Source organism: Nesoenas mayeri, assembly GCF_963082525.1.
Source record: "Nesoenas mayeri genome assembly, chromosome: Z".
NCBI classification, from domain to species: domain Eukaryota; kingdom Metazoa; phylum Chordata; class Aves; order Columbiformes; family Columbidae; genus Nesoenas; species Nesoenas mayeri.
This window is the reverse complement of record NC_137542.1, coordinates 2,301,414-2,316,415: the sequence shown is the minus strand read 5'-3', so window position 1 is coordinate 2,316,415 and position 15,002 is coordinate 2,301,414.

The window sequence follows — 15,002 nt, the reverse complement described above, 5'->3', positions numbered from 1 at the left end:
TGAAAACAGAAATGAAAGTCAAAATTAAAACCCACAGGCTGGAGAGCTTTCTCAATACTTAGAATTTGATTCTGCCAGCTAGACCTCAGGAGTCATTTCACTGAAGTATGTGGAGCTATTTCCATGGCAAGGTACTATTTCAGCTGAATACAGCAGACACTGGCCTAAATATGAAGTAAAAAAGTACCTCATAATAGTTTGCATAGCTTGGGCCAATATACAGTCACAACATCATTGATAAAATACTCTCATCAAAACTATCACAGTACCTAGTTAAACACATTAATAATTGAAAACATTGCCAAACAAGGATGTTTTCAGTTCCTGCTTAAAAATTAAGAGCTTTCCCTGATGCACGTGAATAGCCAGCATTAAAATTAATGGTACTTTTGTAAATATTATAACTTTTCAGAATAGGAAATAAGCATTATCACACACCCTGTGGGGCAACTGTTGCTAAACATTAAACTTTTTAGAAAACTCGCTATGGCTGCGAACTCTTACATTTTTTACATATGTCTCACCTTATTCATGTTTTTTTGCTTCATGCTTTCATCACTTCTACTGGTATTCCTTGCCATGCTGTTGAGCAAAATCAGAAACTTTATGTGCAGTGCGCTTATAAAACCAGTGCTAAAGCAAGCTTTGTGTCCAGCTCTCTGTGCACTCCATCCTTACTCTGTTTTGTTTGCAGAAGTTACATTTATTTACCTGTAATATGTGACGTTCTTCTGAGATCTGTTGTGGTGAATTCATGATTCAATAATCATATACTGTATGTAGGAGATATGATTACTCCCCACAATTTGTCTTTTTCTCTTTAACACTACTCATGCATGTTTTCCATTATTGGTTTGTCCTGATTCTGAAGGAAAAACATTTGAATCTGTGAATATTTCTATTTATATCCCTTCTTGTCCATAAGAATACCAGCTATTTCCCCATCACAAAATGACCTGTTGATATCTGTTGATTCCATGCAATGTCAGTTGCTGAATTTAGTTGAAGCATCCTGGATTTTTTTCCCTAAGATTTCATATGCGTGGGTACCACAAAGACTTTCTGTTGGAAAGCTACAGCAGGAATTTTTTGAGATTCCATAAAGTTGCATGTGTTTTTGTTCTAATCTTTATCTGCATATGAACACTATGGTCTGTGCTAGAACAGCCAGGCAGAAGCTCCAAAATATCAGAAGACAAGGGGCTGTCATGGCTGTGACTTAATCAAGCCTGGAAAATAACTGAAACAAATGATGCGAAGACTTTATCATTTCTCGACACATAGTTGAGAGTTAAGAAATTTGAACAGAAATTGAACAGGCCTACAAAGTCACTTTGATATTAACATTAGACCAGGGGATTCTGAAATAGAGAAGAAAACCTTGCAGAAATTAATACTTTTGCATTCATGTCGGAGGTGTACAAGGGAGAGTAAATGTTGGAATAAAAAGCCAATTCTGGTGGACATTATTTTTGAAATATCAAAAGGAAAAGCAGGTAAATCCTATCAGCAGGGAGCAGAGCTGCTTTCTGCAGCAGACACGGCACCAAAACAACATCTCATGGCTGAAAAGCAAATAGTCATCGGGCTGAAACTGAGGAGGACCAGGCTTTAAGAAGAACGACTGCCAAGTGTGATCGACATCCCCTCACAGTGAGGGCAATGAGTGACGATAAACCACCACCAAAATTATTTATCACGTCGAAACCCATGTGAAGTTCAATACGAACACTGAAATCTTCTGGAGATGCTTCTGTTTGAGGATTTGGGACACTCTCTTGACCGACTGCTTCACTAAGGACGTTAAACGCATATTATAACTGCAGATTTGAAACAAACAGAAGAAATAAAAAAAAAAAACCCACATCATTCAGACCTGTTGATATACTTCAATTTTTAAATATTAGCTTCCTGATTTACTGTAGGTCATAGATTCCCCTTTTGAGTAAAACACTATAGTAGGGTAAGCATAGACACTGCATACTCGTGCAACTCTTGAAAAGTTTGATATGTCATTCCATGTGGACCAGAAGGCTGATACCTGTGGAAGGAATGCAGTTTGTGCTTTTAATATAGCATGTTGTCCCAATTAATGCACAGAATCCCTCTTTGAGTTACAGGTTCAACTACACTCAACTGCCATGTAGACCTTCAACACCAGAGGTGAGATCTTGCCTTATGATAATTTTGCCATCTTTGACTTGTTCAAAGCCTCTGAGAAGCACAAAACCCGCAGATATGAACTTGTGCTCATCGGAGCAGTGGTGGTTTACAGTGGAGATCATGTAAAATTTTTGCAATATGGTGCTATGGAAGTATGACACAGAGACCAGCTGAATTTCGCGGCTTTTCCAGTACCATGTCTACTTGAGCAGGGCGAAACTTCCACATAATCAGCTATCCAGAGTCTATCATTTGTCACACACTGAACAAAGCCCTTTTTCAATGGTGGGGAACCAGTCGTCCTGAATACAAAAGGGCTTTTTCATGTCCTTCTGTGTATGAATAGGTTAGTATGTCTTTAAATTGTTTGTGAGCCCTCTAGCTGTGCATTCAGTGCTGTAGGCAAGAAACAGCCAGAATACGAGACTAACTAGGGCCTGAACATTTGTGAATAACGCATCAAAGACATTTATTTGAAGCCTACTCAGTTGATGTGGTTTTCTCACATTCGGTAAAGGCATAAAGGATGCAACATTTCTTTACTGAAGCATATTGAATAAGACAGACAATCACCTTGTCTTCTTTCAATAAAAAAAAAAGTGAATAGATCTCCCTCGCAGCAATTACAAACATTTTGTGTGTGTGTGTTTAATAGTTCTATGAGTGACAGTGCAATACAGGATATGGTTACAGTTCACACATTATTTTAAATTGTATTTCTTTTTGCACCTCTTTGTGTGATACGTTCCTAGGGTTCTGTACCCTGGGGGACCTTGGTCACTGGGAAACAAAGAAAAGCAACAAAACCAAAACCGCCTCTCTATGAACATTTTACAAATCAGTGATGGATTTTGCACTTTCCAGCCATGTGCCAGACAGGAGAGAATGGACCAGCATGAGAGTCCACAAGTAAGTCAGCAAAAGTGCAAATGGGAGATGAGGATGGCACTGGAAAAGCAGTAAGATCTGGGGCTGGATGATACACTGGATGTAACCATGATGCTGGAAAGAAGACTTCTCCTTGCAAGCACTTACAAGCTCGACAGAAGAGACTTGGGTCCTCGTTTGTTGTTTTCACCAGTCAAATATCCATGAACTAGTTTATTTCCAAACCAAACTTTGTTCAGTTTCACCTCCAACATGGGAGCATCTACCACTCTGAACATTGCTACTGCTGGCATAGACCCTGCGATAACAAAAGCACAGGACCATCTTCTATTTCATCTGCAAGGAAGAATTTAACTTCAAAGTGACAAGCACACTACGTAACACACACATCTGCATAAGCAGAAGATGAGTGCAGATCTCAGTAAACTTAAACCAGCAACTCCTAGATATGCTGGAAAGGACATCAAAACTTGTTCTCTTTGTGTTTCTGTTTACAGATTTTGTCTTCCATCAGTAGCCCACTTGTATTTTGCACACTTTCAGCAGTGCCTGATGACTTTGAACGGCCTGGGCTCTTGAAATCTTTCCATGAGCAGATCCTTAGAGGAAGCTAATTGCTTTTGCCTAGCTCATGGAGACTCCAAAGAGATCAGTGCTTTTAGCTGGCAGTTTGAGATGAAACACTGCACTGAGGTACAGTGTTAAAACCCCCCTGTTTTCACTTTGAAAAACCAGAAATGTTCACAGGCACTAAGTTTCACCAATAAGTCTAAAACACAGAATGGCGTCAAAAACAGTCTCACTTGGGAAAAATAAACTAGAATCACTGTTCAGGTCTAGCAAGAATATTTCAAGAAGACTATAAGAGGTAGGAAAATATCAGACTCAGAGGGAAACTGGACTGGTCTGCAGGAATATTTTCCATGGTGCTAAGAGGTCGGGTTTTCTGGAACTACTGTACTTCAGACCCGTCCAAAGCAAGTACTCCTGCCTGGGGTTCATCGTGCTGGTGATAACCAGCAGTGCTTGGCTCTGAGGACCTGTTAGTAAAGGGGAGCTGTGGCCAAAGTTAGCATGGGGGCAGGATTTCAAGAATTTTCATCAAGGGTGTAAGAAATCTCCTTATGGCCTCCCTCCGTTCCTCACAAACAAAGCATTTTAAAGGGATAATGTCCCATGCATGGATAGGTAGGCTTTTTAGTGCCTCATATTGCCTGTGTCTCAGGTTCCTCGAAGCCTCAATCGACTGTTTAATTGTTAGCCATAAAGCTTTCACAGATAAGTGTTTCCCAGTGTTTGAAGCTGCTGCAGGCAAGTGACGGTGAACTCATAAGCACCACCACACTTTGGATTGGGAGGATGCTCAATGGGATTTGGTTGTTCTGCCACTGACATGCTGTGTGGTCCTCTACAAACTGTTTTACTTTGGTCTTCTGTATGCTACACCAACCTGAACCAGAAAGTCACTACAGCAGCTGCAGTAACTATTTTCCCAGCTGTTTCTTTAGATGATCCAACTTGGGGTGGTGTAAACACAGAACTTGTCAGTCTTGCGAGATTTCTTGATGTGTCTGATGTAACCATGACTATAGGATGGTAGGGTGTGAATATTGTATCCTTGCTTGTGTGTGAATATAAAAACACATATGCAGCACGTATATTTTACACATGCACATTTATGTAAATGTACAGATTTCTACCTTTGTGTTTATTTAGGTAGCTATATATGTACATACCATTAGTACCACTATATTGGACATTCAAGTAACTTTTGTGTAATACATAGGGAATTAAAGTAAATATCGTGCTACTCTGTGTAGTTCTCTTACCCTTTCAAAACATGCCTCATGATGAAGGCAATACTTAGCTAATTAATTATGTTTTGTCCTTGTTACCAGTTTTCACCTACAGCATTGTCTTAGGCAGTATACCAAGACCAGAAAGATGATGACAGATATATTGTGACATTCCCAGTGCAAATCATGTTATGGTCCTAGCACTAATTTTGCCAGCCAAAGCAAAGGTAATGCTTCTAAGTAATAGCTAAGCAAAACCATTATAGCACATCACTAGCAGGTATGGAGGACTCCTATGGCTAGTTTATAACAATGCGAAGCCACAGAGCTGTTGTCTTTACCAGAACAATTTTCTCTGGTTTGTGATTTGTGACACCAGCAAACAAGCAACCCCGTACGTGGCCTCAGGACCGGCAGCAGTTTAGGATCAATGTGGGTGTTAATGACATTGTGAGTAGATAAATACAGAGGCAGGAATCCAAATCCCACAACGGCCCTCTTGCAGCTAATGCCATCTCCGCAAAAATGGCATTTTCTTGGAGCAAGTCCAGGAGCCGTGGTCACAAGATGAACTTTCCCTGACTTCGTGATGCATTAACATCCCACGAACCCAGGGATCCACAGCCGTGGCTTATGAATCACTCAGAGGACCCTACGTGTGTTTTCCGAATAAGTGTCAGCAAACGCATTCCGGCCACGCTAAAGAGAGCGATTGTTCAACACTTTGTCAGGCAGTTACCGTGGGTTGTATCAACACACGAGGATGTATCTTTTATAATTTAGTTGAAATGGATTTTTGACCCATGAATCAATGAGCGAGTTGCAGACTGAGTAGTATTTGCTTCCTGAAAGGCTCTATGATATCAGCAAGGTCAGTTTACTGTCATTTTTTTTTTCAATCAGGAAAAAAAAAAAATACTTAAGGGGCATTTAACATATTTTGACAAGGTGACCCACAATTATCCGTTAGTGTTGTATTTGTCTAAGCCCCTCTGCATTGATATGCAACGACCATGTAATAGTTCATTGATGTCCCACTTGGGGGTGGGGAATAAGGCAAGTGGGACTTCTCCAAGGTCTTTCACAGCCAGAATGCATCTAGCTATTGCTGTATTGATTAAACATTTGGATAGTTAATCAACACAGCTAAGCCTTTTTAACCTGCCATGTGCTGTATTAAAAAAGAAAAAAAAAAAAAAAAAAGCCATGAGGGTGCAATCTTTATTTACAAATTTAATGTAAAAACATATCTTAGTAGGCAATAAGTACATAGCAGATATTACGAGTTAGGCATGGCCCCTCATTCAAATATCAAGCTGAAATACAACCTTGAGGTGTTAGGTGGAGGCAGCATTATGCTAATTCCTACAAGTTTTATCTGGGGCCATGATAAACAACACATTCACTGTAGAAGGCAATGTTGTTGTTTTTTTCCCACACTGGAGTGAAGCTAAAGCTAAATTCTTAGTTCTTCAGTTGCTGAGGATTTTAGTTGGCTCTACCACACCTGAGAGACAAGGTATTTTGGGGGGAGGTGTGAAGAGGTACACTTGCAATGTGTAGAAATCATTAAATTATATCAGAATTCTTTTGTTATTTACATTAATTCTTGCAGGCATGCATGGGAAAGAAGACCAAAACAAACTACCTGAAATGGTAGTTGGAGTCATTTCACTGCTATCTCGACTTCCTTCACTGCATGACCTCCAAAGCATCAGAAACAGAGAGATATCTGCCAAGTCCCATCATTGCAATGGCTTCAAATTGCTCATCGCAATTGTAAGTGTCAGCTACCATTTCTCATTAGTCACCATTTCAAAGTTGTGCATACCTCTGCAAATACACTGCTCTGGGTGTGAATTCAGGGGATTCACTTCTTTCCACCCATGAAGGTCTCCCTTAGTTTGAATACAGAGGATGTAGCACCAGAGCCTCTGTGAATGGGCTTGGCCAGAAGGAAGTTAAACAGAGTAAGGAGTAGAGGGAAACTACTAAATAAATAAGTAAAGGTATTGCTACAAGTCTATTTGAACTATTTGAACTGAGAAGCTGAGTAAACTGTCTCACATAATATATTAAACACTAATGAGTGACTCTACAGACTAAGTATCTTATAATGCACTAGTTCAATTGGAACAATTTGTGCAGAGAAGTACCTGGGAAAGATGGAAAACAAACAAACAAACAAAATCCCAACAACAACAAAGAAACCAACACAACAACAACAAGAATAAACTTTAAAAACAACAAAACCACTATTTAATTACTGTGGTTTCTCTATGGCAGTCCTGTTTCGGGAGTGTAGCTAAGTTCTATGCCATAGATGAACTAAACCCAGATAGGCTTAGGCTCTAATTTTCTCTCCTTAGTGGAGTGGTGGCCATGCATCTGTACAACACATAATAAGAAAGAAATTAATGACCCAAAGGTAACATTTACCTCTGTTCTGAGTAAATGTAGAATAACTTGTGTGACTCAAAAAAATGTGTATCTTGTTAGCAGGCAGTGTTGACCATATTAATAGAATTGAATTGCTGAGAATGCTCACTGTGAACTAAACTTTAACCCTCAGGTAATCTACAAGTTTGTTTAGTGTCCTTATTTTGGCTAGGATAGAGTTAATTTTCTTCCTAGGAGCTGGTATTGTGCTGTGTTTTGAGTTTAGAATGAGAATAATGTTGGAAACACACTGATGCTTTGATTGTTGCTGAGCAGTCAAGGATTTTTCATCCTCTCATATCAGCCTGACAACAGGGTGAGGACAACACAAAAAGTTGGAAGGGGACAGCCAGGACACTGACCCCACTGACCAAAGGGATATTCCATAACACAGAATCGCAGAATCACAGAATCCCAGAATGCTGGGGATTGGAAAGCTCATCCAGTGCAATCCCCCCATGGAGCAGGAACACCCAGATGAGGTTACACAGGAAGGTGTCCAGGCGGGTTGGAATGTCTGCACAGAAGGAGACTCCACAACTCCCTGGGCAGCCTGAGCCAGGCTCTGACACCCTCACCCCAACAAGTTTCTTATCAAATTTAAGTGAAACCTCCCGTGTTCCAGTTCGCACCCATTGCCCCTTGTCCTATCATTGGTCATCACCGAGAAGAGCCTGGCTCCATCCTCCTGACGCTCCCTCTTTATATATTTATAAACATCAATAAGGTCACCCCTCAGTGTCCTCTTGTCCAGCTCCAGAGCCCCAGCTCCCTCAGCCTTTCCTCATACGGGAGATGCTCCACTCCCTGCAGCATCTTGGTGGCTGCGCTGGACTCTTTCCAGCAGTTCCCTGTCCTGCTGGAACTGAGGAGCCACAACTGGACACAAGATTCCAGGTGTGGTCTCCCCAGGGCAGAGCAGAGGGGCAGGAGACCCTCTCTGACCTACTGACCACCCCCTTCTAACCCACCCCAGGTCCGATTGGCTTCCTGGCCACAAGGGCCCAGTGCTGGCTCATACCATATGACATCATGCTCTTTATATCATGCTGGGCAAGAAGGAAGGGAGGGACATTTGCAGTGTTGGCACTTTTCTTCCTGAGTAACCACCACACGCGACGGAGCCCGGCTTTCCTGGAGGTGGCTGAATACCCGCCTGTCCATGGCAAGTGGTGCATGAATCCGCTGGTTTGCTTTGTTTGCATGTGTGGCTCTTGCTTCACTTATTAAACTCTCTTTATCTCAACTCATTTTTCTCATTTTTTCTCATTCTCACTCTTCTGATTCTCTCCCTCATCCCATCAAGCATTGGGGATAGTAAGCAAGTGTCTACATGGGGCTTAGCTGCAGGCTGGTGTTAGACCGCAACATTTAGTTGGATCTTTAATGTCTCTCCAGTTAAGCTACCTACTTAAGAATTATTGAGTGGTTTCCAAACGGGTATAGAAACTGACCTAAATTATGCTCTATGCTTATGGAGTCAAACACAGAGGACAAAACCGTTCTCTTTTGCTCTGTGTCTCCCCTCTCTCTTCACTATTTACTCTAACAGTTTTATCACAGGGATGTGTCTTGCCTTCTGTCCTTGCCTATGCTGAGTAAAGCATGGAGAATATTTCTGTGAAGTTGCCCAGTAAAGTTCTGTAAAGTTCAATGTTGCCCAGACCAAGTGTAAGTAAGAATTTTAGGAAATTTTCCAGTAATAAGCCTGTCAATACTTCTCATCTTAACTATCGATTTTAAACTTGCAGTTTCCAGAAATCAAGTTGTGAATCATATAGACATGCAATTTAAAAATAACTTATTAAAACAATTAACGGCAGTCTCTGAGATCCTCCATCATTTATCAGTCCAACGGTTGTGACAATAGTTAACTGCAGTTCATGATAGTTATCTACAAGCTTGTAATGTAGCTGAACACACAAGAAATGGGACAAGAAGAAGTACCATAACACTTAAATAAAAAAGACTGACTATGTTGGAATTATTTTTCCTAAGTTTCAGGCTCCAGCCATTATTATCCACATCCTGAACAAGGTATAAGTTGGTGGGTACCTTTTAAAACTACCTGGAAATCTACAAAAATAAATTTTCTGCTGGATCACCTTCTGTTAGAGAACAAACTCACATATCCTAAGCTGCCAAATGTTGCATAATTAACCCTGAAGTCACAGTAAGGTTGGTTAATAATTTGATTTACTAAAGAAAAAACATCCCTAAAGTAATTGTACTAAACTATAATTGAAGGTAATTAATTCAGTTGTTTTCATCTGCGTTTACTCCTTTGCCAGGGGTTGTGGAAAGCTGCAGAGCAGTGTCCAGAGTCCAGGAGGAACCCATCAATGGCACAGACATCCATCCTTACCAGGACTTCAAAAGATTTCCAGCAGTTGCACCAGGCTTGATGTTTGTCTCTAAGCTTTCCAGAGGTGCCACCCCTCTTTGTTATTCACAAGGCAGCTGCCTTTTGTAAATCTTGGTCAACTTTTACAACATCTTTGCTGTGAAGAATGACTGATGTTCCATCATGATGTTAGAGATGGATGTACTGAAGGGTCTTATAGCTTCATATTCCCAGAGCATTCAGACCAGAAAGAAAATAAAAGGACCTCTGTTCCATCCTTCTCTTCCTCTTTTAATAGAATTTATCCAACAACTGCCACTATTGTTGGAATATATTGGCACATTGTCTAATTTTCTATAGCTGAACTGATCAAAAATTACAAATGAAATGAAACGTTTGTTCTATCACATTAAGAAGTATATTTCAGGCAAAAGTGAAACCATTTTTAAATAGCATAACATTATGGAACGGCAGTGAGAAGCAGAACTAAAAAGGAAAAAGAAATAACATCATCAATATTACATCTTTTTATTCACAGTTAATGCATCTGTTTTCTGAATTGGTGGAGTACGAATGTCAAATCAACCACTTTTAATTAAAAGTCGTATTACTCTTTATCTTATACAAAAGACCACTGTTAATTTCCCCATTTATTTTGCAGTTTCCAGTTATTTAAAGAACATACTGTCATTTAGGATTGTATTGAAATATTCCAAAAATATCTCAACATCAAAATTCTTTTAATGGCTTGCAAATGACCAAAATGCTTTTTAAATTCACTTGTGGCTTCTTTTTTTTTTTTCTTTTAAAGGGAACCAATCATTCTTTTCTCAGTTTCTGAGTTTTTTCCCAGCTTGTTAAATGAAAATACATCTCTCTTTTTCCCATTTTTCGCAGATATATTATACTCTTTCATTCACAACTTGCCCACAGCAATGTTCAGAATTTTAATCAGTGGTGAAAAGAGGGGGATGGTAAGAAAAGTTTTGCCTAACAAGTTTTATTAATAATAGGTTCTTCACTGATGATCACAAGTAAATAGATAATTTAATAGAGATGCTTTTGCTGGTGACACTCTTGTCAATGAGAGCGGCATGGTAATCTCAGAGGAAAGAATGCTCAGCACCTTGCAGAATGGTAACTTAAGGCCTGCTGGTGAAACCTATCAAATAACAATATTTTACTTATTGTGTTTAAATCAGCATTGAGGGTTATGACTGGTGATCAGTTTCACCAATATAAAGTCCGATGTTTCCTTAATTCTGCCAAAAACTAATTAAAACTGGCTTGCTTTCACATTTTTTTACCTTCTTGTACACACAACATTTTGGTAAAGTATCCTCCAGCCCAAACCATCCTGTTCACATCCTTTAAGTAATTATTACCAGAAATAGGGAGAAAATTGTCTGATAAATGGTGTGGGAAGAAGATGATGTGAAGAAAAGTGGTCCGGCATACTCTGAGGAGTTTGGTGCTTTCATCGGTGTTTGAAGCATTCAAACAGGGATGTGTATCCTTAGAGGCCTTTTAATTTCCCATAGTGCTGTGGATCTGTGTCTGGCACATGATGTGCAGTAATAACCACTTCTTAATACACACCAAAAGAAAAAAAGATAGGACCTTCTGTGTACTATAACGTGGAAGTGATGAGTATTTTGACTATATAATTCAGGTGTGTTTGTGAATGCATATATGCAGAAATGTAATATGTGTGGGTGTTCGTACATTAGAGAGCATTAAACTTAAAATCACTCCACGATTTTATACATATTATACATCAGAGCTATTGGAAGCATAGCTCCCAACAATCTCTCTTCCATTATTCCTACAGCAGTGAAATGAAGCTCTTTGAAAAACAGTGACAAACGATTTATACAACCCAAAGATAAAACTGAAAACAAAGAATTAACTATGCTGTGTAAATTATAAGTATAGTTGTAATTGGTTAAAATGAATGTTCAATAAAAACCTGAAAGGATGTGTAAACAGAAAGTGAATTTCAGTAATGAATCATTAGATGATGATGTATTCATAATTCTGTTTTCCTTTTTTCTTCTAATTATAAGTGGCAAAGAATCATCTAATATTAATAAGATATGCATAATGCAAATACTGTTTTTAAAGTTGGAATCTTTTTTATGACTGAATTAAGAGAAAATGCTTCACAAATATTTGTTTGCATTTTTAATGTTTGGTAACTCTAATTCATTACTCGAAATAAAAGTTTAATGTTTGAGATATTTCATGGTCACAGGTGAAAAAGTACAACAGGAAGACAAGAAGAAAGAAAGAAACAAAAAAAACAAACAAACACCACATTTTCTTTTATGGGTTCTGCCTACTTAGAAAATAGTAATTCAGCAGAAAACTGTTTCTCACATTCTCCCTTTCATCCAAAGCCTGTTGCACCTAAACGAAAGCAAAATTTGAAAGGTTTTGGGAGTGCTGGGCTACCCCAGCAAGGTGACATGACCCAATGCACCTGGCTGGATGAACTGATGGCCCGACAGTAACACATTATTAAATTAACATGTTACTTATCAGTTTTTAATATTTTAATATTTGTAATATTTTGTAGCACTCATTGCATGTGTTATGTCAATGCCACAAGACCATCTCTGCTCCCAAGGGCCTACGAGCTTAGCATGTGTTGAGAGACAACAAGGAGATTAATCAAGGGAGAAAAGGAGACTGCTGATTGTCTTCAGAAAAATATATATATATATTTTTAGCGTTATAAACATGGTCTCAGCCTAACGGCATGTGCAATAACATCATTACTGTAGCTGCTTTTTGGCAACTTGTTCTGAAGTTTCCCTTGCAAATAACTAATTTGTGCGCACGAATGTGCAGTCAGCTAAACGCTGAGTGTATGATTGCGAAATTGTCTGTATGGCAATGCATAAAAAATTAATCATTTAAGCATCTTTTGAGAAAAATATCATCATCGTTATTGAACACTAGGAAGCTATTTGTATGAACGCAATGTAAATTGGCAAGCCATTGATTTCTATTTAATGCTTTTTGCTACTCTCTATGAAGTAAAGGAATTTTATATGGTTCCAGAAGTGGAAAGATTTATATATTAACCATTAAAGGAATATAGAAATGTCAGTTTAGAGACTGGTATTCAAATATTTGTATTTTGGAGGTTTTTTCCCCTAAAATGAACTTTTATTAACTCAGGAAAAACAGCTAGCGTTATAAGAATGTTGTTGAACCTTTGAATATCTTTCATTTTATCACTTTTAATGCATCTTTAATATTTAACATTCATCTTATTATAGACAGAAATCGTGAGCTGCATCCGTGGTTTCCACACAGTTTTAAAGTTCAATGCACAGTCACAATTCTGAGGGAAGATTTCACACATTTATGAAAAATAAGGCATTTTTGCAGTAAAGTTGCAAAGTGTGAAAGAATTCTTGTTTTATCTGCCTTACTTATCATGTTTATGAGTTATTTTGCCTGGAAGTAAATTGACAAGTTGTCAATGAACAATAGACACTGCTTCAGCTAGGCTTTTCACAGGTTCGGATGCCTTTGGGCAAAAGGGCTAAATCTGTAGTTTGCAATCTAGCATATGGAGTACTGAAAAAAGTGGCAATGGGGTGAGAGACATTTACTGAGAAATTCATGCGGCTGCTGATCTCTAACCAATCCATTTGGTCTGGGGTTTATGAATTCATGTATAACTGCTCTACCCTTGCAGTTAGAGAAGGGGATTTCGGTTTACATATAATGACCCAATTCCATTTATTCCTGCGGTACTGTCGATCTGCTCTATCAAGATAAATACTTTTATTTTTCACCACCTGCATCTGTAATAGCAAGCTCTCTTTAAACCAGTCTCTTATATGGTTTCTGCATATTCCTGCTTTTTGCTACAAGAACTGCTCTATAATACTCTAATTAACACAATTCTCGATATCTTTACCTCTGCCCTCATTATAAGCACACCCTCTTGAGGTGTCAAGTACGTTGTACACTTTACGATGAGATAAAGATGATTTCAAATTCGCATGCTGTAGTAGGGGAAACATCATTCTCGTTTTCTTTGCATGATATTGTATTTGTCAAGAGATCTTAATACACAGGGGTGAAAAATGTGATGCCTAAAGCATTTCCAGTTTCCAGATACTCTTTAAAAGAATGAGTGGAGAGCTCAGGATTTCCCTCTTTATTGGGGCCAAGGGGTATCTTATCTACAATATCTGCCTTCTCTTGACTTTTCCAATTGCTGAAGCTATTAAAGTGCAGAACTCACAACATGCACTGTATTTGGCTGGCCAGACACAAATTGACATATACTTCAGCTTTTGCTACCCATGTACTCAATAAAGTATTTTTAAAATAAGCTGTAAGAAATGTCGAACTCTTTTGCTAGGAAATATTTATGCAGTTATGTAGTTTAGCAGCATTACAGTTGGCAATTAGCATGAGAAATAATACTGTGAGCAGTAAAAGTGATGATAAATGACTGATGAAAGGACACTAAATTAGACTGCTTGCCACACTTAATTAGGAGACAACTGTGCTGCTTTCTTGATATTAGTATCTTACATCTCAAAAAGGCTAAGTGGCCTATTTTAGTTATTATCGTGGCCCAAGAAAGTACAACTAAAGCAAGGAGGGATACAAATCATAAATACATCACATCATGTAATGCACTAGTCAACCTGAGGAAAATAATGAATGCATTATATTTTAATGACTTACAAACTCTTCAATTATTAATCATCACACAGACTATTTTGGCTACTGTATTGGAATGTTATTTAGATTTTAATTATCTGCATGCAGCAATGAAACATGTTTTCCAAGATTCGTGATTTGCGTGCCAGCTTTGGCTGATAGAAAGACAAAAAGGTTATGACCAATTCCATTCTAACCGAGTTACTTAAATACAAGAAAGAAAACAAACAAACACAAAAAAATCACAAGGAAAATTCCAGAAAGCCTTCTGTTGGAGGTTGCCTATTTTGTGCCAGCTACAAAGACCTGGATTTCATGAGCTGTAATAGTTGCAGAGTACTGGGCTGCCTTTCAGGAGTCTGCCTCTTCACTTTTGTGAAAATTATGTTGATCATAAACCTGAACATATGCTGATCATAAAAGGGAGCACTATATTTCTTCCAAAACAGGTTGAATCACTCTGGGTAAAAGAGAAGAGTGGCAACGTGAAAACTCATTCGTGAAAACTGACTGGATTTAAAGTAGGTGGTTGCCTTTGAAGGTGTACAGCAGTTGCTGTGAATGTCTTGCTTGTTTCTAAGGGTCAACAGACACATTTTCCTCTTTGTTTTCTTTTTTTTCCCTCCTGTGGCAGTGCTGAACACTCCTTCAAATAAAAAAGAAATCTCCCAACTTTA